Source organism: Dipodomys spectabilis, unplaced genomic scaffold, assembly GCF_019054845.1.
Source record: "Dipodomys spectabilis isolate Male_0828 unplaced genomic scaffold, ASM1905484v1 ptg000138l, whole genome shotgun sequence".
Lineage (NCBI taxonomy): Eukaryota > Metazoa > Chordata > Mammalia > Rodentia > Heteromyidae > Dipodomys > Dipodomys spectabilis.
This window is the reverse complement of record NW_024870815.1, coordinates 2,200,998-2,228,754: the sequence shown is the minus strand read 5'-3', so window position 1 is coordinate 2,228,754 and position 27,757 is coordinate 2,200,998. Positions and strand designations below refer to the sequence as shown.

The 27,757-nt window shown below is 37.2% G+C and overlaps 1 long non-coding RNA gene across 1 annotated transcript; it reads right to left on the bottom strand.

Moving 5' to 3' along the window:
• Nucleotides 1-8,868: 8,868 nt before the first annotated feature.
• Nucleotides 8,869-26,562, bottom strand: LOC122116996. Its single transcript, XR_006149051.1, has 3 exons — nt 26,041-26,562; nt 9,075-9,083; nt 8,869-8,879 (listed from the first exon to the last, which is right to left on the bottom strand). It is a non-coding gene; the product is annotated as an uncharacterized LOC122116996 (long non-coding RNA).
• Between the last annotated feature and the right edge of the window lie 1,195 nt (nt 26,563-27,757).

Below are 27,757 nucleotides of genomic sequence, written 5' to 3'. Positions count from 1 at the left end.
ATCTGCTCAATTGCCACCTCCAAGTGATTCCAAGCCAGCATCTAGGATTCCAAGCCAGCATCACCCTGCCCAAATAGGCTCCACTTCTTGAGGTTTCTACCACTCCGCAGTAGTGCTAAGTTGGGAGTACCAATCTTTAATTCAGAGGCCTCTGGAAGGATTTTAGATTTAAAAATAAAAACATTGCACTTTATGTTGGGAAAATGGAGGAGAAAGAAAAGAAACAGCCCAGACTCCATCTTCCACAGGCTAGGGCGGTTTATTGAGATAGAGCAGCAAGGGACACAGCCTTCTCATGGACTTGGAGACTGTGTGTCAGAGCTGGGACAGGAGCTGGGTTTTATGAGATCTGAGAAAGGAGTCAGAAGTTAATGAAAAGCTGGTCAAGGGAGGTGGGGGGCTTTTTGGTTGGGTCCAAGATGGAATGTTTACAGCCAGGCTTAGAGAGAGTGGCCTGCTGGAGTCGGGCAGTCTACGCTTATCTTTGGTGGGTTGCTTGGTATCTGTATGCACCTGGGAAAACAGGGTGGGAGTCAGTCCTTCACTTTACTCATACAAAACTTGAGCAAAATGAAAAAGACAGAGCATCCTTTATTTCAAAATAAGCCACAATTTGGAAAAAAAACCCCCACTAGGGTGGACTAATATAACGGTGTTTGAAAGATAAAAAGAAAAGCAAGAAAGAACATGTGAGATAAACAGGAATAAGCATAAAGGCCAAGAGGATAATGCATATCAGAGAATGAATTCAGTCAAAGCTAATACACTTACAGACATTTTTTATATAAAGAAAAGGACAGAATTGATAAATACCACCTAAAAGGTTTCATGTTAAGAAAACGACCAAAAAGAACACCTGATTTTATGAGTTAGAGGTACATATCATGCCCTCATGTGTTAGGTAACTGAGAAAAGACTAGAGAATCTGCTTTGTCAGAGCTGTGTTTATTGCACAGCAGACTTCCTGTTAGTACTTAGTGAATATGTGAGTAAAACCAAGCCAGAAAATAAAATAACCTACCTAGATGAGGAAAACAACTTGGTATTAAATTTCATAGCAACAGTATTTGAAAATGATATGCAATCATTACAAAGTCTTCAGGGAGATGAAGTGCATTTTGAGATTTTCATACTCAGTGAAATGTCACTTACATGTACAGAAAACAAACAGACTATTATTTTTAGTTAGTATAAATTAATTATACAAAGGAGCTTCATTGGATTATTTATATACATACTATAATGTATATTCATCAAATTCATCCCTTGCATGTTACTTTTTCTTAGCCCTTCCTTTCCAAATAGATATTTTTGACATACCAAAGAACTGAGGAAATATGACTTTTTTGGTTAAAAAATCTACTTGATTATGAGATCTAGCTCATCCAAAGCAAGGGGATAAATAAAAATAAAGAGTTAAGGAATAGGAAATGAGAATACTGATGTGACTAATGAAACAATTTTGTTAAAGCATCAAGACTACACAACTGGAAATTATAATATCAGAGATATGAGAAGGTTATAAACTACAACAGCATGGAAATGACAATCTCAACACATAGAAGGAAGTTAAAGCAGGAGGAAATGTGTCTTCTCATATCCTCTGAGAAATGATAATGATGGTAACTCAAATGATGAAGCTTTAAATGCATTGGATGCATAAAGATAACATGAGAATAATTGAAAATAGTCCTAGAACCAGCCAAATCAGTATATGGAGGGGTAGATAATTTGAAAAAAATGCATATGTACAATCATTTTTTCATAATCCTTCAGGAAATTTCTAGATACTGTTTCAGGTTGATGAATACACTTTAAAAGTAGTTTAAATGTATTATTCAAAAGAATAAAGTTAGAGGCTAAAAAAATGTACTGCAAACATAAAACCACACAAAAACAAAAAGAAACACATATGACATAAGGAAATATACAGAAGTGTTAAAAAATAAAGTAAAATGTAACACTGAGACTAAAGGGATCAAATTAATAAATGAAAAAGGAGTAAATTCCCTTCTGAAAGCAAGAAGTCTCCTTATATTGTTTAAAAATGTCACAGCAGGAGCTGGGAAGGTGGTTCAGTGGTAGAGTGCTTGCCTCGCATGCATGAGGCCCTGGGTTCGATTCCTCAATACCACATAAGCAGAAAAAGCCAGAAATGGCTCTGTGGCTCAAGTGGTAGAGTGCTAGCCTTGAACTGAAGAGCTGAGGGACAGCATCCAGGCCAAGATTTCAGGCCCCATAACCAACAACAACAACAAAAATGTCACTACATGAGAGGAAGCAATAAAGAGATACATATTAAACAAAGTGACTGAATAATGTTGCAAATCAAAGGTATATATACCCCTACTACTATTTGGTATGACCATACCCCCACTAGGGTCAAACTAACATGATAATCTTTCTCACAAAACAGAGAGATTGCAATGCTGGTTGACTCTAGACTTAAATGAAGGGGCTGAAACCATTAATGAATTCATTTTGTAATAAGAACATTTATGATAATAACATAATTAATTAATAATTAGCCATCAGTGGCAGAGCATTATTTTGGGTTAAATGCCAAGAATAATAAACATTCCAGCACCTGAGGGGTGGAGGCAGTAAAGTATGAGTTCCAGATCATGTAGGAAACTCAGCAAAATCCTGTCTCACAGAGCAAAGCAAAGCAGAACAAAACAAACAATGCTCCCCCCCCAATCTAACAAAAAATAATGTGAAATAGAAGGCAAATATACCAGAACCCTACTAGAGTAGAGTTTGAGTCTCTCCCTTGGACTTCCAGTGTAACTGCATAAATAGATGACACATACATTCATTCATTAAGCCCCTCAGTCACTAACCAACACACATTCGTGAGCACATTTTACCTGTCCCGCTGCTATGTTAGGTGAGAGCAATAACATGTGAGCAAAACCAGAAAACTTTCTGCTCTCATGAGGCTTCGCAACCACGGAGGTTAGACATTAAATCAAAACAAAGGAAATGGATAATTGCACTGAGATCAATGGTAGCTGAATGAGCATTATTTGGTAGAATGTATAAGAAAGGAAGGGATCTGGCAGTCCCCAGCTGAGCTCTGAAGAGTAAGATGTAGATCAAGATGGAGGTGAGAGGAATATGCCACACATAGGCAAAGCATATAGGAAAGACTTTGGACAATGCACATTCAAGAAGAAAGAAGGAGTACAGAGGGCAGGTAGCAGACACCAGGCTGAACACCTTTTGGAGCCCATGTTAGGGACCTTTTATCCTGTAAGGACTAGGACTTTATTCTCATGTTAGGGGTAGTAAACCATTCATATTTATGTTTGGTAAAGATCTTCTGACTGGATCTGAGATGATGGACTGGAGATGATGTAGGAAGGCCAGTCAGGAAATTAAACAAGAAATGGTGGTCCTCACTCAGGTTTTTGTGGAGAACATGGGTAGATAGGAAGATACTTAAGAGGTAAATGTATTGGGACTTTGGTGATGCCTTGGCTATGCGAATGAGGATAATGATATACTGCAAATGATGTCTAGGTTTCAGATGTTCACTAGTAGAAAGGATAGTGGCATTTTCCCTGATGGAGAAAATCATGTCTGTGTTTGAGGGGTTGTGAAAAATAAAAGTAGAGAGTTGAGTAAGCAGCTGGAACAGAGCCTGATCCTTAGAAAGAACAAGTTAAGAACTGAGAAGGCAGCCTGTGTGATGGATGCATTTCCAACAAGGATTGTCCCCACGAGGGATGAATGGAGCACAGGGAGAGATGAGAGATGGTCATCTGAGGAACACGAAGGCAGGTGCATTCCTAATGAACGTTGGTTATTCTATTATTTATTTGAGCCCTGCTTCTGCTCCATTTGTTCTAGTCTCAGAAATTTCATCTCTTTGTGCTGAATCTCTGCTATTTCCCAGGGATTTAACCCCCCCCCCCCCTTTCTGAAATGACCACCAGTCCAGGCACAGGCTCTATGGCTGTGTCATTCCTGTTCCTTCTGCCCATCATGCCATCCAGTGCAGTAGCTGTCCAATGAGAGCTTTAGTTCTATAGCTATAAGGAACTAGATTTTTTTCAACAAGTGGATAAACTTGGAAGAATGCTTCCCAAGATCTCCAGAGAAGAGATGAACTCATCCAGCTGGATGAGTTCTTGGTTCTGGTGTTGTGAGATCCTGAGTAAAGAACTTAGGTGTGTCATACCAGATTTCAGCCCGATGAAAATGTGAGTTAATAAGCTGGGGGTGTTTTAAGTAGAAGATTTGACTTAATATGCTCCAGAGAAAAATATGACAATAAAGTTTGGGTAGAAAGGGACCAGGGGACACTACAATACTATGGCAAAGAACCTGATCAGTGGAAACACGAAGTTAACTCTTATTCTCTATGCCTGCCATCTTCCTCGTAGACACCAGGCCACACCGAAGGAGATCAGCATCATCTCACCTTCAGTCAACAAGTTCTGTCTCATATCCATCCAAACATCTCTCCTCTTTTATATTCTCATCAAGCGGTCTTATTTTGAAAGCCTCATTATGTCTTGATTAAATTACCCGAAGACGCTTCTAACTTGGGTCTTTACTTAATTCTCCACATTACTTTTGTTTTGAACTTTCTGGATCTTTAATTTGATTATGGCACCCTTCTGTTTCAACTCCTTCAAGGACATGCTATGGCATTTAGAAGGAAATTCAGATTCCTTTTCATAGTATTTCTAGCTCAGCGTTTTCTTATACTTATTTTTGGTGTTTGTCATGCTAACTTACTTGCTTTTATTACGATGAAATACGCTTTTCACTACTCTATACTTGAAAAACCATGCCAATTCTGTCTGCAAAATTTATATTAACCTTTTATTACAGATTCAATTTCATTCTATTCAATTCTATTATGAGCTCTTCCAAAAATATTGTATACAGTTAGATGCTGACATTTCTTTTTTATGTTTTTTTTTATTGTAAAAGTACTGTACAGAGGGGTTACAGTTACATGAGTAAGGTAATGAGTCCATTTCCTATCGAGCATTGTTACTTCTTCCTTTGTGTTTCCCCTACCATCCTTTCCCTCCCCACCTCCCCAACTCTCCCCTTTCCCCGCCGAGTTGTAAAGTTCGTTTTCAACATAGTGTCTTGTACATCTCAGATGCTGACATTTCTATCACAGATTCTTCTTCATTCTTTGATGGTTGTTCTAAGGATTTTTACCACTTACCACTAAAAGTCCTTGACAACTAGTTTCCCAACCTGCTAGAGCCTCTGGATTTGGACCATGGTCACATTGATCTGTATCAGATAGTGACCAGTGTAGGGCCAAAAATATAAATTGCTCTTTAGCTTTGCTTTAGGGTAAGGTCAGCATTGGAGTAAAGATGAAACAATTTGCATAGGAAACTCAGAGCTGCCTGTGGAAGATGGTCCAATTTCTCATTAAAAGTTGAGTTTGTAAGCTTAACCTGAAGGAAGTGAAATGACTGGGAAGTGTAGCCATGCATTCCCCATGATGCTGCTTAGGTTCTAGAGGGACAGACGCGATGTGAAAAGGTAATGGCGATTCTGGTGTGTTAGGTGCTGGCTTATGTAGGACCCGAGTTTACACCCTGGAAAGTGGCTGTGTGGGACAGAACGGGCACTAAGCCAGACCTGTGGTAGCTTGACACAGCTTCTTGATGGGCCATGGCCATTGGAGAACATCACCACCAACATCATAGCGAAGAGGACTCTGTCCAAATTCAGAAAGCTCGTGGAAAATTGAGTTGCTGCTACCCCTAATTGGCATTTTTATTGCAGAAAGTGATTCTTCCACCTGCAACAATTGTTTTTCTATGTTGCGCAAATATTTCCCATCTCTATAGCTTCTGAGGTGAGAGGCATCAGAACTTATTCCACTCATGTAGCTTCACCACTATATTAGTGGCTCTAGGAGGGCATGGGAAGAGATCTGAGGTGAAGGCTAGGCCGGGGTGCTTCTTAATGAGGGAACACGTGGAGACCATGCAGGCCTCTTACAGAGCTATTATTGCTTTGGCAGCTAGTAGTCTAAGGACTGGGACCAGATTCAACTTCTTGGTCAGGGCAGTTATTCTATGTTGGAGGTAGAATGATAGGATGAACTTACTCAGCTAGCAGCATATTGGTGTGCAAGCATGGTGCTCCGAGAGCCAACTATTGCTTACTCTTTGGACTGCAAACTGCTATTTAATATCATTTTCTTATTGAAGTTTAGTTAAACAGAAAAACAAGTTGATCTGCCTAAGTTATTTGTCTAATCAGCCACAACCCAGAGAACTGAATCATGCCGGGATGGGATTTTTTTGGTTCTGAAGGAGCCAGGCTGAGCAGAGGCTGTAACAGATGTCCACAGTTACACAATATATTATGTCTATTATACTGCATACTATCCACAGCTTTACCTGTTTGTCTTTCCAACCATCCAACATGTTTTAATGCCTTACTCATTTTCTTCATTTCCAGAGTGTAGCTCATTCACCATAAGCAATCCCATAATTGTTAAAATCATTTTAAGGTATATTTTTATTTTCTGCATTTTCATCTATCTTATTATCATATTTGGTTTTATATTTGTGTGTGTGTGTGTGTGTGTGTGTGTGTGTGTGCCCGTGTGTATGGTTGTACTGACGACTTGAACTGAGGGCCTGGTGCTTGCTAAATAAGTGCTCTACCATTTGAAGTATTCCACCAACCCTTTGGCTTTTAGTCTTTCAAAGAGACTCTTTAGCTTTTTTTTCTTCTTTAGAACATAATCCTTCTATTTCTGCCTTTAAGTACCTGGTGTTAGGGGACTGAAGTACCATGCGTGACCCTGGCCTTACACAGCTCATTAAGTATGCTACTTAATTACGTTACTTTGATACTTGAGAAAAATATTTATTGAAAATTTGCTGATAACATGATTTTACCTAAATAAATAAGGTCCCTAATAGATATAATGAAACACTTCTCTAGCAACACATTTAACATAACATTTTTTGTCTCCAAGTCAAAAAATTATCTAAAAATACAAAACTTTTCTCCATAGAAAATAAGAAAAAAATGAGATTTTAATCACCAGCAGATCACAGGTCAAAAGATTCATTTGTATCAATAATGCAATACAATCATCAATAAAGTGACTAAAATTTTAATTTTTATTAATTTCATTATGATTCCCCATTAATCCCATTAAGGAATTAGTAATTGGAAAAATAAAAGAAAGGATACTACATTGTACTACATTGTTGAATTTGGACTATTATTCTCATTTTAAAATTTTACTACAAATGGCAATGAACAGTTTTGTATAGCTTTTTCTCTCTCATTCCAAGCAAAATTATGCAAAGTTAAAGACTTTGAAACATTTAGAAACATGATTTAATGTATCCAATTCTGCAAGTGGAAAGGTAGCCTATTAATTTTTCCTTGGGGGTTTATTAACTCAAGGTGCATAACAGTCTTAGTTAGAAAAGCATCCATTATGGGTAAAATAGTAATTTTTTCTTCTTCTAACAAGTGAGAGTATATGCAACCATTATTAATGAACAATGCTGAAGCATTCCCAGCATGAAAATATTTAACAACTCTTCGAGGATAAGCAAGAATCCTTTTTTCTCTTCATGTCTGACGGAGCTTTGCAAAGAATCATGCATGGTGCAGGTATACAACAAATGCCTTTATAAACAACTGAATCAATATATCCAGAAGCAAAAAGCAATAGTGCTAGAATATGCTGAAAACAAACCTCATTTAAAAAAAGTGTCTTGGGTGTTTGAGAGGCTGAGAGTAAATTAAAACAAAATAGTTTGTAAGTATAAAAAACTAGTTGTTTCATTAACCCTCATTTGGAAAATGATTACTTTCCTCAAAACCAGTATTAAAATTTTTTTCTTTTCTTGGATGGAAATTTTTTTTTAATTTAATTTTATTTTATTTGAGAACATACTGTACAGAGGGGTTACAATTACATGGGCAGGATAATGCATACATTTCTTACCAAGCATTGCAGCCTCCTCCTTTGTTTACCCTTCACCTCCCTTCCCAGTCTCCCCCCCCCCCCCTGCCCAATCCTTCCTCCCCACCCCCACCGACATTGTAAAGCTCATTTTTGACATGACATTTTGTACTTCTCATTGTTGCAACAGGTCCACCTGAATCCTTAAAGACTTGTTTGTCCCCATCTCCTCCACAAGTTATACTGACATCAAATATAGTGAAAGCGGGGGTTACACTGTGGGGGAGGGACATACAAAGCAACAAAGAAATAATCTTATAAATGCGTTAGAAACACATGCATGAAAGAAACAAAAACATTAAAATACATATTTAAGGGTTCGTTTTCCTAACATCACATTATCTGACCTTTTCCGCTTGACTCATACATATACTAGATATTGCAAATAAGGGAAACCATGGGACCTATGTTTCTTTGGGCCTGGCTTACTTCACTTAATATAATTTTTTCCAAGCCTTTCCATTTCCTAACAAATGGGGAAATGTCATTCTTTCTGATGGAGGCATAGAATTCCATTGTGTATATAGACCACATTTTCTCGATCCATTCATCTACTGAGGGGCATCTGGGTTGGTTCCATATCTTGGATGGAAATTTTGAGTGCCAAGTCTCAGTGATGACTATGACACTTTCATTCCAGCAAAAAGACTATCCTAAAGAAGAAGCCAATATCAGGAGACAATGTTGTCTCTTTTGCAAAGAGCTAAACTTCAGAAAACAATGCTAATACAAATTTTAAAGAACTCCAACTTTTTCTTTCTGGGTGTGCTGATACCTGGGTTAGAATGGGGATCTGGGTGTTGTCTCTGAGCTTTTTTGCTCAAGACCAGTGCTCTATCACCTGAACCATGACTCTACTTATGTAGTTAATTGGAGAAAAGAGAATCACATACTTTCCTGCCTGGGCTAGCTTCAAATCTGGATCCTTAGATCTCAGCCTCCCAAGTAAGCAGGAGTTATAGATGTAAGCCACTAAGCCACAGCTGAAGAACCCTGATTTTTTAAAAAAAATTAAGTAGTTTTAAAGCTGCTGGATGAAGTATGTTTTCCATCAAGTTTGATTATACAGCATCTTTTCATGGTCCACACTAATATCCTGAACATTCTGCTTGCTTGGCACTATTGCCCTCACATTATCCTGTATTCAAAGGAGATGAGCATTGTCTTTCAGTGTGTGTAATACTTCTCCCCCAGGTATTCAGCCTTTCTTCCCCCTTCTCCTGATCAAGAAACTCAGATGCAATATTCAACACTTAAAAACCATCCAATATTGTACTTGGAGTTTCCAAGGTCAATGTATGTGGTAGCTTGACACTGAGAATCTGCAATATGTAGATTTTTTGAAAACACAAAAAAGATGTTTTATACACTTGCTGTCTCCAAGTGAATGTGCGTGCATGTACAATTTAAGGTACAAAAGCTTAGGAAAATATTGCTATTGTCACACTTGATTGCTTTTAGACACAGCTTGAAGTTCTTAAAGAATAGATATTAAAGAGGAGTTTTCAAAAGGTATAAAAAACCCACTCATTGAGGTATTCAATAAATATTCATAGCATAGCAGGTACATTGAAGGTTACAAAGATGTATAACATATCCTATTGACCGTGTGAGTAGCATTTCCTAGGGGGCTTTCCCAGCAAAGCAGAAATAAAGAGGATTGGTTATTGTGAATGGCAATAAAAGTTATTCTTTATGTACAGCAGTAATACAAGCCGGCATGCTTTTAACAGCCTGTTCCCCAGGAGAAATATTATAGATTATTCACGGATAACCAGGGAGAATTTTAAAAATGACTCTTGTATGGCATATCTAAGCCTAATTTGATTGGAGATGGGTAATTTAAATACTAATGCTTTTGAACATTCCAAGTGAAATGAATAAGGCTGACTCAGTTACAGGAGGTCATCTGTTTTCCTGAGATTTAAAACAAAAAGTGATGAAAAGACAGGTCTCAAACCAAAGGTGGCCATAAAATGTCACATTGGTATCTCATGTTATAAAGGGGGAATTTGCAGATATAAGAAACCACTGTGTCTCTAATAAATAGCCTATGGAATTATGAGGACAAGAATAATAAGGTAGGTTGCTTAAGGGAAGCGTTAAGAAGCATTTTCTATGGAGACACATCATTTTCCAAACTGTGGGCTAGATTCTCAAGCAATTGAAGTAAAACTCCTGAGTATTTCATGGGATTGTTCTATAAAAATACAGTATTACTATCTGTCTACATTTTTTTTATTGTGAAAATACCATGCAGAAGGGTTACAATTACATGGGCAAGGTAATGAGTACATTTCTTATCAAGCATTGTTGCCTCCTCCTTTGTTTTCCCTTTCCATCCCCCTCTCCCTCCAAAGTTGTAAAGTTCATTTTTTGACATAAAGACTTGTACATCTCATTGTTGCAATGAGTCCACCTGTATCCCTATTTAAATGATTTCAAGCTGGATGGAAATGTGAATGGCATTGTACCACTTTATATCCTTTACATTTTCTGGGGAGGGGTGGGGGAAGAAAAGCAAACTTTTCTCAAGGTAGCATGGAAACTGAGACTCCTGCAATTTCACAGTCTTAAATACAAAGTCGTTCCTTCATACTTCTGCTTCCACTCGACCTATGATGGGATCGCATCCCATACTAATTGAGACACATCTTACATTGAAGATGAATTTGACATCCCCGGCTTCTTGACATCACAATTCAGCACTGCAGCATGCTAAAGAGTGTTGGTCATGTAGCTGAATGGGTGCTGCTGTTCACAGCTGATGCCCAGCATTGCGGGAGAGAATCACATAGCCCGCCCCTAGCCCAGAAGAAATCAGGCTCAAAATTTGAACTATGGTTTCTACTGAATGAATAGCTCTTTTGCAGCATCAGAGTAAAAATAAAAAGTCCTGTTGAAGTATCCTGGAAGATGCACCTAGAACCCATGCACCTGGAAGCTTCTTTCTCAGTCATCTTTCCTGTTTTCTGTAGACATGACACCCACATCTCCACAGGTACATCAAAACTTCCTGACTCCAATTTTATTTTATTTATTTATTTTTCCTGACTGTGTATCTCTCACTGTTTCTTAATTTCCAGAGATGGTTGGGGATGTTTACCTAATTCACATCTGTACCCATAGCACCCACTTCCAGGGGAAAGTCTTTTATTACCTCCTTGTCGCTGTGTTCACTGGACACTTTTCAGTTTGTATCTTAGATGGTCTCTGGGCCACTCCTCCATCCTTACTACAATTCACCACATTGGAGAAACTGTTCCTGAGAAAACTCTTTCTGAATTTGCATAGCAATTCCCTTTGCTTCTGTTTATTCCTTGTAGATTGATGTTCTGGCAGTCTCCATGCTGTTCAGAATCTCCACCCCCTCCCCAATCTTATTCTTTGTCCAAACTACCACCTAATATGTTGCTGTACTTTATAGAGCTGCATCTATATCCAAAAATCACCTACCTTAAGCCTCAGATCCATATAATCAACCCCTGCATGGGTTTTTCTCTTGAAAATCTCTCAGACACTTTGAACTGAATATGCTTGAACAATCACACCACAAGTCATGCTCAGTCCACAAACAGGAAGGGATGGTCCATAATCAAGTATATCAGCAAAACTGTTTTAAATGTCTTATAGATTATAGATTTGTGGACATAAAAGACAAGATCCATGCTATCACTGTGCTAGTGTAAGATCATACAGTCTTATGTTTGAATTACTGTACTGTCCTGCTATCTGTCTCTCTGTAATTCCACCTGCCTTTCAAGCAGATTGGAATTCCATATTGGAATTAGCATGGCCTCTCAAATGGAATCTTACGGTCAGTCCCCTTGTTCAAATCTTACAATGGCTTCCATTTTAAAGTCCAAAGCCTTTGAAATGTCTCATTTTGTAGTTCATGGCAATGTGTACTTTTTCTCTTTTGTCTCATCCAACATCCTTCCTTGTTGGCTCACTGCTCCTCAGTTATAGCAAACCTTTCAAGTTTTGTAAATGTACCATATCAATTGTGGGTCTCTTTACTAGGCTCTTCCTTCTGTATAAATGTTCTTTTCCTCATCACTTGCCTGATTATTTCACTGTGTAGCATGATCATTTATTCTACTCAGAAGCCCTGATGAATGTTGATAGCCCACTCTTGTTCTAACATCACAATTACAATTGCTTAGTCAAGTATCTGCTATGGTGAATACACATAGCATGTGTCTACTGTATTCCATGTTGTAGTTTCACATATTCTCAATGGAAGGCGTGTGGAAAGAACACTCACTTCTGGATAACCTGCCAGATGGAATGCAAGTATTTCTTTACTTTCTACTGAAATGTCATAAAAGTGCCACAAAATAAAGAGGATGGATAAGGAGATGAAGTCTTTTGGGAAAGAAAAATAAAAAGATAAAAGGAGGGCAAATTAGTGGCAATTTATCTAGCAGAATGGAGAAGCTGAAGCCTAATTTATAGCACTGTGTGGGGAATACAATAGGAAGCAAGCTGCCCTCATCCCAAAACCAGGCAGGGACTCATCAAAGAAAGAGAACTATAGACCCATTTCTTTGATGAACATCGATGCAAAATTTTTCAACAAAATTTTGGCCAATCAACTTCAACAATTCATCCAAAAAATGATACACTACAATCAAACAAGATTCATTTCAGGGATGCAAAGCTATTTCAATATACTCAAATCAATTAATATACTTTATCATATCAACAAGAGCAAGGATAAGAACCACATGGTTATCTCAATAGATGCAGAAAAAGCATTTGACAAGATCCAACACCTCTTTATGATGAAGGTTCTGGAAAAACTAGGAATCCATGGAACATTCTTCAATACAATAAAGGTTGTATATGACAAACCTACAGCCAGCATTATACTTAATGGTAAAAAACTACAGTCATTTCCTCTAAACTCAGGAAGGAGACAAGGATGTCCACTCTCTCCACTTCACTTCAATTTACTATTAGAATGCCTAGCTGCAGCAATAAGACAAGATGCAAACATAAAGGGGATCCAAATAGGGAAAGATGAAATAAAACTCTCCCTCGTTGCAGATGACATGATCTTGTATTTAAAGAATCCCAAGGACTCCACTACCAAATTACTCAAGCTGATTTGAAACTTTGGCAAAATAGCAGGGTATAAAATTAACCCTTAAAAATCAATGGCTTTTCTGTATGCCAACAATGAGAAGAGCACGGCTGAAATCAGGAAAGCAACTCCATTTGTAATAGCCCCGCAAAAAATAAATATCTAGTAATTAACCAAAGAAGTGAAGGAACTCTATGATGAAAACTTTAAAAACCTGAAAAAGGAAATCAAAGCAGAGCTTAGAAAGTGGAAAAACCTCCTATGCTCCTGGGTTGGAAGGATCAACATCGTGAAAATGACAATACTTTCCAAGGCTATCTACAAATTCAATGCGATACCTATCAATATTCCAACCTCATTCTTCAAGGAAATAGAAGAGATAATCCAAAAAGTCATATGGAACAATAAAAGACTCCAAATAGCAAAAATGATCCTTAACAGAAAGAGCAATGCTGGAGGAATATAAATACCAAATTTCAAACTCTACTACAAAGCCATAGTAATCAAAACAGCTTGGTACTGCCAAAGAACAGACCTCAGAACCAATGGAATAGAATTGAAAACCCAGAAATGAACCCACAGATCTATAGTCATCTAATCTTTGATAAGGGAGCTGAAAAATGCAATGGAAGAAAGACAGCCTCTTCAGTAAATGGTGCTGGCAAAATTGGTTAATAACTTGTAGAAAACTAAAGCTAGATCCTTCTATATCACCCTGCACCAGAATCAACTCCAAATGGATCAAAGACCTTGGAGTCAAAGCAGACACCCTGAAAACATTACAGGAAGGAATAGGAGAAATACTAGGTCTCCTTGGCACAGGTCAAAATTTTCTTAATAGAGACCCAGAAACACAATAAATCAAAGAAAGGTTGAACAAATGGTATTGCATGAAGTTGCAGAGCTTCTGCATGGCAAAGGACATAGCTAGCAAGATCAATAGAAAGCCCATAGATTGGGAGAAGATCTTCACTAGCCATACAATGGACAAGGGTCTCATATCTAAAATATGCCTGGAACTCAAAAAATTAAATCCCCCAACAACAAATCCTCAAAGAAACAACTGCCCAATAAATAAGTGGGATAAAGACTTACAGAGAAACTTCTCTGAAGAGGAAAGAAGGATGGCCAATAGACACATGAAGAAATGTTCAATCTCTCTAGCCATAAAAGAAATGCAAATCAAAAACAACATTGAGATACCACCTCACCCCAGTTAGGATGGCTATATCAAGAATCGAATAACAACAGATGCTGGAGGGGATGTGGACAGAAGGGAACCCTACTGCATTGTTGGTGGGAGTGTAAACTTGTGCAACCACTTTGGAAAGTAGTATGAAAGTTCCTCAAAAGACTCCACATAGAGGTCCCCTATGACCCAGCAATCCCACTTTTGGGCATTTACCCAAATGATAACAAACAAGACCTTACTAAAGCTACCAGCACAACTATGTTTATTGCAGCATTATTTACCATAGCTAAGATATGGAACCAACCCAGATGCCCCTCAGTAGATGAATGGATCAAGAAAATGTGGTCTATATACACAATGGAATTCTATGCCTCCATCAGAAAGAATGACATTGCCTCATTTGTTAGGAAATGGAAAGACTTGGAAAAATCATATTAAGTGAAGTAAGCCAGGTGCAAAGAAACATAAATCTCATGGTTTCCCTTCTCCTGGGAGAGGAGAAGTTCCCCAGCAGAGGTGCAGAGTATAATAGCTGACTTAAAAACAGAGAAAGAGACGCAACATCATCAGATAAGATGATGTTAAGTGAAATGAACCCCAAGAAAAGGACACAAGTGGTTTTTTCTTCCTTGCTGTTATTTCTAAAGTATTTATAAGGTACCATGTGATTTTTTTTGTTGCTTTGTATGTCCCTCCCCCATGGTATACCCCTGTTTTCACTGTATTTGATGTTGGTATAATTTGGGGAAAATCAAAATAGGGTTACAGGTGGATCCATTGCAACAATGAAATGTACAAGACACTTAAGTAGAAAAAACTAACTTTACAATTTAGGCGGAGGGTGGTGGCGGGGGGAGAGGAGGGAATGTAGTTGTGGAAATGGGAGGGAAGGGATGGTAGGGGAAAGGAGAAGGCAACAATGCTTGATAAGAAATGTAGTCATTACTTTGCTCATGTGATTGTAACCCCTCTGTACAGTATTTTCACAATAAAAAAACTGATTAAAAAATAAAAAGCAAGCTGAATCATGAAGCAAAATTCAGAAGGCTCAGGAATTAGAAGAACCTTGTGCCTCTGATTGCCAAGGTATGGATGAAAACAAAGTAGCATAACTCTCTATCAGGAGTGGATAAACACCAGATCTTCCCTTCTGCACAGCCCAGGTGAGTTTTTTTTTTTTCTTCATTCATTCTCCATATCAATAAAAGGCAGAAGATTAAATCTCTAGAAAAGTTGCACTGGAGCTGTTTAAGCTCAGAAATAACGTGTACAGTCAAAGCAGAAGGAAGAGCTGTACCTCAAAAGCAGGTGAAATGAAAATCTCTACAAGGGTCTCCATTATCTATGGGTTTGCCTTTTGGGGTGTCAGTTGCTTGAGGTCAGCTGTGATTAGAAAAAAATATTACATGGAAAATTTCAGAAATAAACACTATAAGTTTTATACTGCATGTGATCTTGAGCAGTATGATGATAATTGGTGATGTCCTTTTCATTCTTTATAATTAATGTCATGTAGAAATAGGGAAGTATATACGTAAGAACTCTCCTGCAGAGTTGGAGTCTATCTTTGTAGGAGAAAGATGATGTGGAAAGATGGTGTGATTGGAAGGTTTTGGTATAAGCTTTGAAGAACTATTTGGCATTTTAAACTATATATGTATTAGTTCAATAATAATTAAGATTAATAAAAGAATGGATAAGTGGCTTACTTCCATTACCTAAGTGAAAAGACCCAGCTTTACTATGAGGAATGGTGAATAGCAGTAATTGATCTGATAGTGCTCACCTTTTTGCCTTTAAGGATTTCTTATCTTTTAAGAAATGACTATTAGGAGGGCTTACTCTGAAAAGACAAAAATAGTCTATTCTAAAAGATCATTTAGAACTTTAATTGGAAAGTTGGTGTGTCTTCTTCCAATTAAGCTAATTGAAGTGGAACTCTGATTGGGTCCTGGGAGAGGAGAAGTTCCCCAGCAGAGGCGCAGAGAATAACAGCTCACGTAAAAACAGAGAAAGAGAAGGAAATGCTTAGAAAGTTTGGTGAGTCTACTCTAGAGGGATTTCAATTATTTACTTGTTGACTGACACATGCAGGGAATGTAGCCAGAAAAGTTCTGAAAAAAAAAATAAACAAGGAGAGGCCAGGGAGCAGGTATTTTACTGGAAGCTCTCCTTAAACATGTAGAAACTACTGCTGGTAACTTGAACCTTTTCAAGAGAAGATTCACATACAGGAAGCACACATGCACAAAGCTACCAGATCTTATCTCCTCCCTTCTAGAAACTTCTTTGTTAGTCAAATGGATCTATCCTCTGTTTCCTCAGCATATCTTATCATTTGTTACCAGACCAGTTTTGTTTTTATTTCAAACTCAACCAAACTTGAGTCAGTGTGAAGTTCTAAAGGTAGAATCTAAAATTCCACCTTTATTTTTTCTTTGCTGTCTTTTAATCTATGTTTTCATCCTATACACCTATCTATTTACTCTCAGATGGCCTACAACTAAAAAAGCCAACATTAAAAATAGAAGAAGGTCTAGGGATATAATTCAGTGGAAGAGTCTATATGTAATCCATAGTACTCCATTTCAACAAAAAGCTTTCAAAATAGAAAGAAGAAATTGCAAAAATATGATTAGTAAATGTCTAATGATATGCACAATAGTTATATAAACTAGTAAGCTGCAAATTAATTTTTGTTTTTAAGGTAAAAAGTGAGCATTTTTTTTTTTAGTATGTTAAATGTAATGTAGGTGGGATCTCCAAAGTCAGCAATGTCTAAGGCCTGCAGTGGGTATCAAATAACTATGATTTTATTTTTCCTGGAGTTGTTTCATTTTAAAGAAGTAGTGATTTGTCGCAGGTTCTAGTGCTCCTTGGAGATCCAGTTCAAGGTCAGCTGCCAAGACCAAGCAGCCTGTCTACCTTCATCTATATCATCTATATCTATATCTATATCTATGTATTTAGCTAGATAGATACACACATACACACCTATGTGTGTGTATGTATACTAGTTTATATAACATTATTATACGAACCATTAGACCTTTTTAAATTTTATTTTTGCAATTTCTTCTTTGTATTTTGAAGGCTTTGCGTTGATGAGGGATACTATGGATTAAATATAGACTCTACCCCTGAATTATATCCCTAGCCCTTTCTCTGTTTTTAATGTTGGCTTTTTTAGGTTGTAGACCATCTAAGCATAACTAGATATTATGTTTATATACATATATATTTGGACTCAGACAAACAGCCTATACTGAACATGTTTATGGTTTTCAGTATGCATTATTTGTTATATATAGATACACACACATACATACATACATATATATATATATATATATATATATATATATTCAATAGTGATTTTGTAGCTTTGCGGTTTTGAAATAGCATCATTCTTGGTAGCTAAGCTTGAACGCATCATCCTCCTGGCTCTTAGGTTTATAAAAAGAGGTAGCTGAGTAAGAACAGCACCACGCACGTATTATTCAGGTAAGGGGTAGGTTTATTCAGTAGACCTGTTGGGACCAGGCCAGGTTGGCACTCCACGCGGCTGGCAAAAGGAGCGTCTGGACCTGGGTTAGGTCTTATCTAGGGTAGGGGCGGGGAAAGGTGTGTCCAGGTAAAAGGAACTGGGACCAGGTAAGAGGTGGTAGGACCAGGTAAGAGGTGGTAGGACCAGGTGGGAGAAAGGTGTGGCCACGTCAGATCCAGATGTGACCTCAGTGGATACAGATGTGACATCTTTCAGGTGTCCCAGTTGCCTAGGTAACGCAGGTACTGGGTGGGGTCTGCTCGCCATCCACGAACGGACCTTACACTGGCATAGCTTCCCAAGTGCTGAGATTACAGGTGTGTACCACCATGCTTAGCTTTGCAGGCTTTAAAAAATATAAATGTATTCACAAAGCAGAAAACACTTTGTCTTGTTCTTGATTTATGATACAGAAAAACTATACCTTACATATAAAATATATAGTCAAGTACTCATCACAGAAGAGATGTGTGTAAATCAGTGAAGATTTGGGTCAACCTTTGATACATTATTTACTGTATTTTAGTAATATAAGTGAATACTTTTAAAATAATGGTTAAAACAGAACATAAGGAAACAGTGTATTGGCAATTGGAATTAAATTGGAAACAGTGGCATTCTCAGATAACTTTCTACTCTGCCTAATTCTCTATCAAAGTCATAAGCCAGAAAAGACACATCTGGGTGTCTTAAGCTTTTGATCCTGACCTTTTGAGAATGAAAAATAGTAACAACATAAAAAGTTTTGAATCAATAAACATCTGTCTCCTTGTTTTGTGGTAGGTAGAGGAATAGACAGGGTGAGTTAAGACAGAATTACCACAGAGTTGTTTTTTTTTTTTTTCCTTTCTGGAATCCATTTACGCCTCTTAATTCCCTGAGGGGATTAACTTTAAGCTTTGACAATATCTCATCTCTTTCCTCCCCATCTGGACTTTGACACGACCATGTTCCTTAGAATTTGGGTATATCAGTTAAAATGGTGGAAATAAACCCTAAATGAAGAAAACTGGGTTCTGTTCCCAAGAGTCAGAGTTCCAAACAAATCAAGTCCAATTAGAAAAATAACAAGGACAATGTATTTCTTTTTGTTTGTGAGCAGACTTGTAGTGGTGAATTTGTTGCACAGGTACCCACCTAACTGGAGCTTTCTGGGGTTATCTCAGGCATACATTATTGGGGTGAAGAAGTAGATTCAGCAGGTCTTGAGGGCCAGAGCAAACATCCTTTCTTCCTATTTGTGTTATTCCCTTTCCATGACTGTGACAAAACATCATAAAGTCTTAACTCAATAAGGGAAAAAAGACTTATTTAGTCCGTGGTGTCAGAGGTTTCCGTTCTTGGTGGCTTAGCACTATTGCTTTGGGTCTATGGGTGAGGAAGAACTTGTTCACACACTAGTGGCCAGGAAACAAAAAAGCAAAAGATGGAGCCTGGGTCCCAATATCTCTTTCAAGGTCATGACCTAATGACTTACCTTCCTTCCACTAGCCACTATCTGCCAGAGGTTCCAACACTTCTCAATAGCACCAATATGGGCTTAGCAAATAAGCCTTTAGAGGACATACAGGATGCAAATTAAAATAACATTTTCTTTATTCACAGAATCTGAACTAAGGAGACACAGAATGTGCTCATTCCTACACTTGTCCCTCTACCATTATAGGGTTTTGTTATTCTACAGGGGACTTGACACAATCTTGTTTGGAGTATCAATATCTTCAAGATTACACTTATGTAAACAATTAGAGCCATTTGAGTCTTAGAATTTGATGTTTCTTAGAGATTTTTAAGCTTTTTTTCCCATAGCAACACTGCTCTCAATTTATAATAAGAATTAGTTGGGTAATTGGGGTTAATAGTCAGATTTCTGCTTTTCAGGCGTTTTTTTCCCACAGAGTCCTTGGACTGATTTTTGTAGAGGAATGCTGATGAGAACGCAGCCCTCAGCACAGTCCATCTTTATCTGAACATATAAAGGGAAAATTCCTTTTACTGTGAAAAAGTATTTGGTCAAATGGATATGCAAAGAAAATGCGGGGTTTAAGGGCAGAAATACAGAGCCTGCATTATTTTAATAATGTTTTTTGAGGTATCAGTACAAACTCAGGGCCTCACATTTTCTAAGCAGGCACTCTACTATTTGAGCCACACCCCAGCTCCCAGGGCCTGTATTAAAAGAAAAGAGTTTAATTAGAATTTTTGTAACGGGGTCTAACAGGCAAATGACCCTCCTTTCCTTGTCATGAAATGTGACTGATACAGTTTATTGTACAGATATTTTATTAAGTAATATATGTGATAGTTCTGAAGTGCTGTATAAAAGGAAGATATTATTATCAGGCAGCTACGCAAAGTTAAAAGCTTTAATAAAAACCTCTTTTACTGACTATACAAGACATTTTTTTTTTTACCCAAGTGCAAACAAGACATGTTCATCTTTAAAAGTTAAGTTTTTGAGACTAAATGGCTCAGGAAGCAATAAAGATGATCTAATATGTCAAGGGAGACATTTCAAAAAAAAAGGAATAGGTATATTATAGAGAGAAGTATAAGACAATCTACTTCTTCTAAAGAGCCATATCTATTCATAGCATATTTGGAAAAATATTGGATTTGGGACTATGAAATCTTGAAATGCGTTCTAAAGAATCTGCATGTCATTCAGTATAAAATGTTTAGTCAGGCAAAACTGCTATTAATAGAAGGACATTAAGTTATGCACTTGATGGAAGGGTATGTGCAGAGAATGTGGTATGCCTCTGTCTTGCTTTTTTTCCCTCCTGCATTCTACCACATTGATTTGTGACTCGAGTAGGCACTCAAATAACTTCTGCAGAGAGAATGTACAAATTCAGGAATAGTACTGAAGGGAGATATCAACTAACTTCATATCTGAATTGTGCAAACAAGGAAATTCATGTTTGTTGGTTCAAATTTATGAGAGAAAGATGTGAGCTATTTTTAACAGCAGTTTACGCCTTGTCATTTCTTCAATTTTTGTAAACTTTTGATAAATCCCAGACCAGAAGCCACTTCCAAAATGTCAGTAGAGAATAGTCAACAAAATTTAGAGTGAAAGAAAACAAAACTTTTTTTTTTTTGGCAGTACAGGGGTTTGAATTTAGGACCTTACACTTGCTTGCTCAGTTTGAGATCTACACCTACATCCCTGCTTTTTGCTGGCTCTTTGGGAAAGGGAGTCTCACTCATTTCTTTGCTTTGGCTGTCTTTGAACCATCGTTCTCTGATGTCAGCCTTCTGAGTAGCTACAATTCTAGGTGTGCCTAGCTGAAAACAAGTTCTTGACCACAGAACTCTTAGTTTGGGATGACACACAGGCCAACATTATTCTATTACTGGGATTGTAAGGTTACTCCTAGGAGATGAATGAATGAGACAATTAATTAGCAATGTCTGCTGTGGGGTTAAAATCAGAGGTAGTGGACAAAGAGCTGTGAAAAGCACCTTCAACTTGAAACCAAGAAACAAATTTGTGAGTGAATTTCTACTTTCTCTTTTGATGACACCCTTGTAACCATGGGATTATGTAGTTTATTACGATAAATAAAATAGGGTGGGAATGTGGACAGACCATTGCAAGATGAACGTATTTGAAGCTATTAAGTGGCAGCAGCTACACATAAGCTGGTCTCTATTTTCCAGACTCTACCCAGTCAGTTTGGGGCTATATGGCTGAGTTCTCCCTGCTATGGTTCCCTTGGAGGCAGTGTGTTCCCAATGGCATGACTAACAAGAAGGGCAGAAGACTACAAGCCCTCTGAACTACGTAGGAGTGAGCAGGTCACTTGATGGAGACTTTCAATCTTGGGTGGTGTGGTCAGGAGGGTTCAGCACCCTAAGATGAAAGTGCTTGCCCTATTTAAACAGCTACCTGGATGAAAGTGCTTGCCCTATTTAAACAGCTACCTGGATTGCCCACAGTAGATTCTTGAAGATGTATGGCAAGTATGGCACTTTCTGTCTGTTACCATTAGATTAGAGAAGTGTCCTAGCATCCTGTAGACTCTTCTAGCTTTGTCCATGTCTCAGAGGTGCCATAGTTCTGGACGTGGTGCCAACTTGGAGGTGAGGTGGAGGGGAGAGAATTCACTCTAGAACATTTTGCATACTGCAGAGCCATAGCACCATTCCCTCCTATGGCTTTCTGTTTCTGACCAAGGTAACTTCAAACCCAATGGAAAAAACCAAAAGCAAAAACACGAGGAAAGTGGGCTCCCCCATGCTACCTGCCTTTTCCAGTTCTAGTCCCCTTCATTGACCTCAGACCAGCTGCGTTGCTTAAATACCTCTCTCTTTTCTTTCTGTCCCCTATTATTCTGTTTCATTACTTGTCTTCCTTAATTTCTGTCTTGCTAATTCCTACACCTCCCTGACACCCCCAATCAAGCAGAAACATTGTTTCTTCTTCTGAACACCTTCTTCAGTGTCTCTCTTCAGGTATTTCCACAGCACCTTCGAGTGTGGACCATAGTTACGAGATCGTCTCTCCCTTGCAGGCTACAGGCATTCAGAGAAGAGAGGAAATACAACAACCTGGCTTACTGTTGAATTTTCTACAGCACAGAGCAGAGCTCCTGATATATGGAACAAATGAGTGAATAAATGAAAATCTCCTTTGCAAAGCTATGAATTCTCCCAGTTAAAGATTTATAAAACAGTCTCTGTAGACATAAGAGGCGGCTTAAAAAAGAAGTATGTAAAGTATTAGAGCTCTGAATGTGCTGAAACCATGTTATTTATTCATAGTACCAGAATGCTGAAAGGATTTTTTTCTTATTACCTTCTGATTTTGGGTTGCCTATTTTTATTTTAATCAGAGATCCAGGAACAATAGTTTTTTTTTTAATGGGAGTGTAATAAAGAATGGAGTCTGGGAGGAACACACAAGGATTGTTTTAGTCTAAAGCAATTACCATGAGGACAAACAACTTTCTTGTTAATAGAGAAATAAATATACAAATAGCAGCAGAATTCTGATATCCCAGCAGTAAAAAGTGCGTAAATGTAGGGCAGTAGTGATGCTATGTATTGTTGGCTGTGGGACAAAGTTTATTTACAAGCTAATTATTGTCTAAGAAGTCAGCTTTATTTAGCAATCTGAGAGCTTAGGATGGTAGATTCAGAAAGAAAATATATTGGTATGTATACTAAAAAATTCAGTGAATACAAATAATGGTTTGAGAGAATTGAAAAAAAACCCAGCTTAGAAAAAAAACCAGTTTATTAAGTAATATCATATAAATAACTTGTTACAAAAATTGATTTGCAAAAGGCATATTTACTCTTTGTGAGAAATCACTTTTTAAATTGTATTCTTTTCAAATTTATAAGTCTAAGAAAACAAAACAAAAGAAGCCATTTCAAGGAGTGCATATTTGCCATTTGACTACAACACAAGGCCCAGCCACACTGAGCTAAAAGGTAATTGTTCCAATCCTACTCTTTTAATACAGAAAACTTTCACATGTAAATGGTAAAGTTATGAAAATCTCCCTCACCTGCCAGGTGGATGGAAGCTAAGCAGGAATTGCATTCTTCAGGTTTTCTTGTTGCCAAAGACATGAATGATTTCCCAGAAAAATGTGAACGGAGCATTCCAGCCAAACAACTCACCAAGGGTGGCATCCGTTTCAATTTATACATGGAAGTTTTTTTTTTTTTTTTTTTAAGAAATACAATCAATACCAAAAAGCTTTTATTTTCTTGGTTTAAAATCACAAATCACAGTAGGAGAATGCCAAATTGCCTTAGCCTGGTATTACTGACGATGTACATAGTAGCATTTATTAGAAGGCCTATTCTGCTGTAGTTCACGTTCAAAGCAGTGAAAAGACTCACAAACACAGTACAGTGGGTTTGAAGTGTTCTTGTGTTTCTTCTGAGCAGACCCATTATACATTGGCTACATAGCATTCCCTGTGAATGCTTAGTAATTCTATACATTTGATTCTTTAATAAAGACTAAACTAATAGATCATAGAAAACTAAAAGCTTATAGAAGGTGCCTCCAGATATATTTACATAAATAGCATAGTCTCACAAGAAAGACCAGGATCTCATTATAGTGGAGTGCTTTTTCTACAACACTAGGTCCATGCCTCATTTGTCAAATTAACCCCATTCGAGGAAAAATTTGAGTTTGTAGTCCATGGCTTTTTTTTTTTTTAAGGAATTAAGCAACTTGTAAAAGCTCTTTTGAAATTAATCTAATCACCCAGTGGCTCTTCGGCATAGTGCCTCTGTCCTGTTTGAAATATAGTGGGTAATAGCTTTTGTTTCCATTTGACCTCCTTGTAACACTTTCATCTGCTGGCTCTCCAGGGCTAACGTTCCCCCCAGATTAAAAAATGAAAATGCATCATAAATAAGGTATTACAAAATGAGGACTAGATTAAAGATTGTCTCAGCAATGCTTAAATTAAATCAATGATGCAGAGACCATAAACTTCTGGCTCTAAAAATGAGCTATTTCTTTATTAACTTCTATCTAACAAACGTGTGAGTCAGTAAGTATATCTGCTACCTAAGAGAGTATCATTCTCTACAGTGAATATGGTCGGGGTCTGGTGTTTTCAGTTTAGAATTATCCCTTTCAAAAAATGATTTCATAAAGATGCCAAAGGGAGATTAAATATGCAACAACCAGAATAGTCTACACTTTGAGGAGCCCATAGTGTAATTTTGTATTTTTGTATTAGGAACATAGTTCATCTTCCCCAAGATTCACATACCAAATGTTAATCTTTCTACTCTTCTCATTTGATAAAGAAGGTTGGGTTGTGGTGTAAATTTAAATGCAGCAGACCGCTTAGATTTTTGAGTCTCCTGCCACAGTGTCACAATTCAAGAAAGCAAAAAAGATTTCCTCAGATAAAACACAAAAATTAAAAGCACACTAAAACAATCTTTCTAAGAAGATACCTTTCAAAATAGTGGAGATCTTGACTCTTTAGTTGTCCTAAAGTAATTACATGTCTTCAAAAACTACTGACCCAGGAAAGGGAAATAATTGGTGGTTTGTTCTTGAGGAAAAAGGATTAGCTGATAAGAGTTAGTACCTCATTTAAATATTTAGTTTGCACCTGGAATCAACTCAGTTCTTTCCTTTCAACTGTGTAATTGTTTATGGTGTTCAAGTGTACAGAATCTTAAGACTGCCCAACTGGTAGTTTATATATCAATTGCTAGCTTATATATCATTATCCCCAAGGATATATCCATTTCAGGACAAAGCATAATATAAGATATTGTTCACCAATTCAGGGCACCTCAAATTTCTGTGCTCAGAAGTAAAGTAACAGAAGCATTACAAAGTTATTTCAGATCTACAAAATTTGGATGCTTCTAAGATGTAGACCCAACTTTTAAGAACTTCTCATACAACTTTTTAGGAACTGAAAATGAAAACTAAGCCACATATTTTTATACTGAGTTAAAATGGAATCACCAGCTTTGCTCTACATGAAAATGGATTAATTTATTTTTTTTATAGTTAACCTTCCTTTATGAATCCAAATTGAAAAACCAGGAAAGTTCTGAGAGAACTACATATTTACTGTGCCCAGATTCCCTCTCCTACAGTTTTGTGAAACCACCTTTGCTTCTTTACCATTTGATTTATTATTTACTTATTTGTGGACATTTGTTTCCAGACTTTTAAAACAGAAAATGGGGATGGAGTGAAAGTGTTTTAAATGTTTAGGCAAAAGCTTCTTCCCCCTCCAATTTTGACCTAATTCTAGAGGATATCTTCCTACTGGTTTAAAGAAAAGTTTTCCCTTGAAGAGAAGACCAAATAAGAAAAAAAAAAAGGGAAGTCAGAAAAATTTCAATGTCTTTGAAGCATTCCTTATAAAAAAGCCATTTGCTTAGTTTAATGAATTTTAATGTCTTAGTGGCAAGAGCAAATATTAACATTTTGCTTCTTCCTACTCTTCTCCCATCTCTCTTATCACCAAGGTCTGAAACCAAGACTCAAACCATGTGAAAACTGAGATGAAAAATTCTGTTTTCCTGGAGAAATTTTACATGGTGATCTAGGACCTAGCACTTAAAATCTAGCCACGGAGTTAGTGTTTGATTTGATATATCATTCCTGGAAGGGAAGGGGGAATGTACAGAAGGATGGAATTGTGGCAATTATTTGCACAATGTCAAGAAATTGTCTAGAAAAATGTCTGTCTAACATGGTACAGGATCACAGCACCAGCCTTGAATGATCCAGTTTCCTATAAATGTGCTTCATCATCAAGAATGCAAGGTGGTAAGATCTTAGTTATTTCCATATGTGTTCAACTTGTTCTTAGTACCATGTGTGTTCAGTCTGGAATAAAATACTGTCAATTATCTCTTAGATACTGCAGTGTAGAACTTCACTAAGTATACTTTTGCTAAAAAGGAGGAAGCCAAGTTGACTGTGACATATTGAAAATTGCTAGTGTTGACCCTCAGAAATGTCCATTAATCCTAGGAGCTCAAAAGGCTAATATTTGATGATCCCTTTCTTCTCATAGGGCTATGTTTCTTGTTTAATGTGCTGTGTGATATGAGACAGATAATTTTTTTGCATGTGTATGTGTGCCAGTCCTGGCGCTTGAACTCAGGGCCTGGGCTTTTGCCCCTGAGCTCAAGACTAACATTCCTCCAGTTGAGCTATAGCTGCATTTCTGGCTCTTTTCTGTTGTTTGTTTTTTGTAGTTAAATGGGGATAATAGTCTCATGGACTTTCTTTCCCAGGCTGGCTTTCAATGATCATCCTCAGATCTCAACCTCTTGAGTACCTAAGAGTACAGGTGTGAGCCACCAACACCTGGCTTGAGACAGAGGATTTTATGTAAAGGATTTTTACAGTAAATCCCATGATTAAGGTGTTATTCTATTCCAAAAATATCTATTTCTGATTAATTTTACTAAGATCTTTTTTTCAAGACTTACCTGTGTCTATAACACATGCTAACTTATTGAAATGATATACTCTTACAGTATTTTATTTGCAGTTCTGTGTGTGTGTGTGTGCGCAGTGTGTGTAACTAAAAAAGAAATCCCTAAAAGCCAGAAATAGCCCACATATGAAACAGTTGCTAATATACAAGGCAGTCTATTACAAACTAGGAAACCATTCAGGACATACAAGGGATAATATGGTTGTAAAAGAATTTTACTCTAAAGAAAACCCCACATTGCTCTTACTTTTAGAGGTACCACTTTTCTGTGTAATATATCCATTTAAAATGTAACTAAACAACAGAAAATATGTACTGGCCTGACATTATCCCCAAATGGATCATGAAACTAAGATTATCTGTAGAAAGTTAACATTAACTGGAAAGGAATCCCTAAAACTGACAAATTAAGTCATAATATTCTTACGTATATGGTGTATATATATGTGTATATATGCATATATATATACAGACACACATATATATCATATACACAGGGCCTATTTTTTAAGTTTTCAAGCAAGGATGTTTTCAATATAGTACTTTGGAAATTTCTGATGACTGCACAATGTGAGATTCTAATGATAAAAGTCATTAGAAGAGCCACATGAAATAAATGATTTGAACTTGCCAGAAGGATTAGTTCAGTTCAGTGGGTCTCTGGATAATAAAGGACTATGATGTTAATTGCATAATTAGAGAAATTATAGACTGGATGGATTTTACATTCCTTTTTCTGTCATTTTTTGGAGACCATTACTTTATCATTAGTTCAAAGACCAGGATGGCAGGGTTGCCATGGATGCAAAATTAAAATCAACGGACAAAGTATTAACACCTTTGAAAGGTGATTGTTATTTCAACCTTCTTGTTGAAGGGAATCCAAGCTTTTCCTCTGGAAACATATTCCAATCATGAAATATGTCAGTTTTTACCCAAACTCCAAAAATTTCATGTGTCTCCATCATGTTTTGTG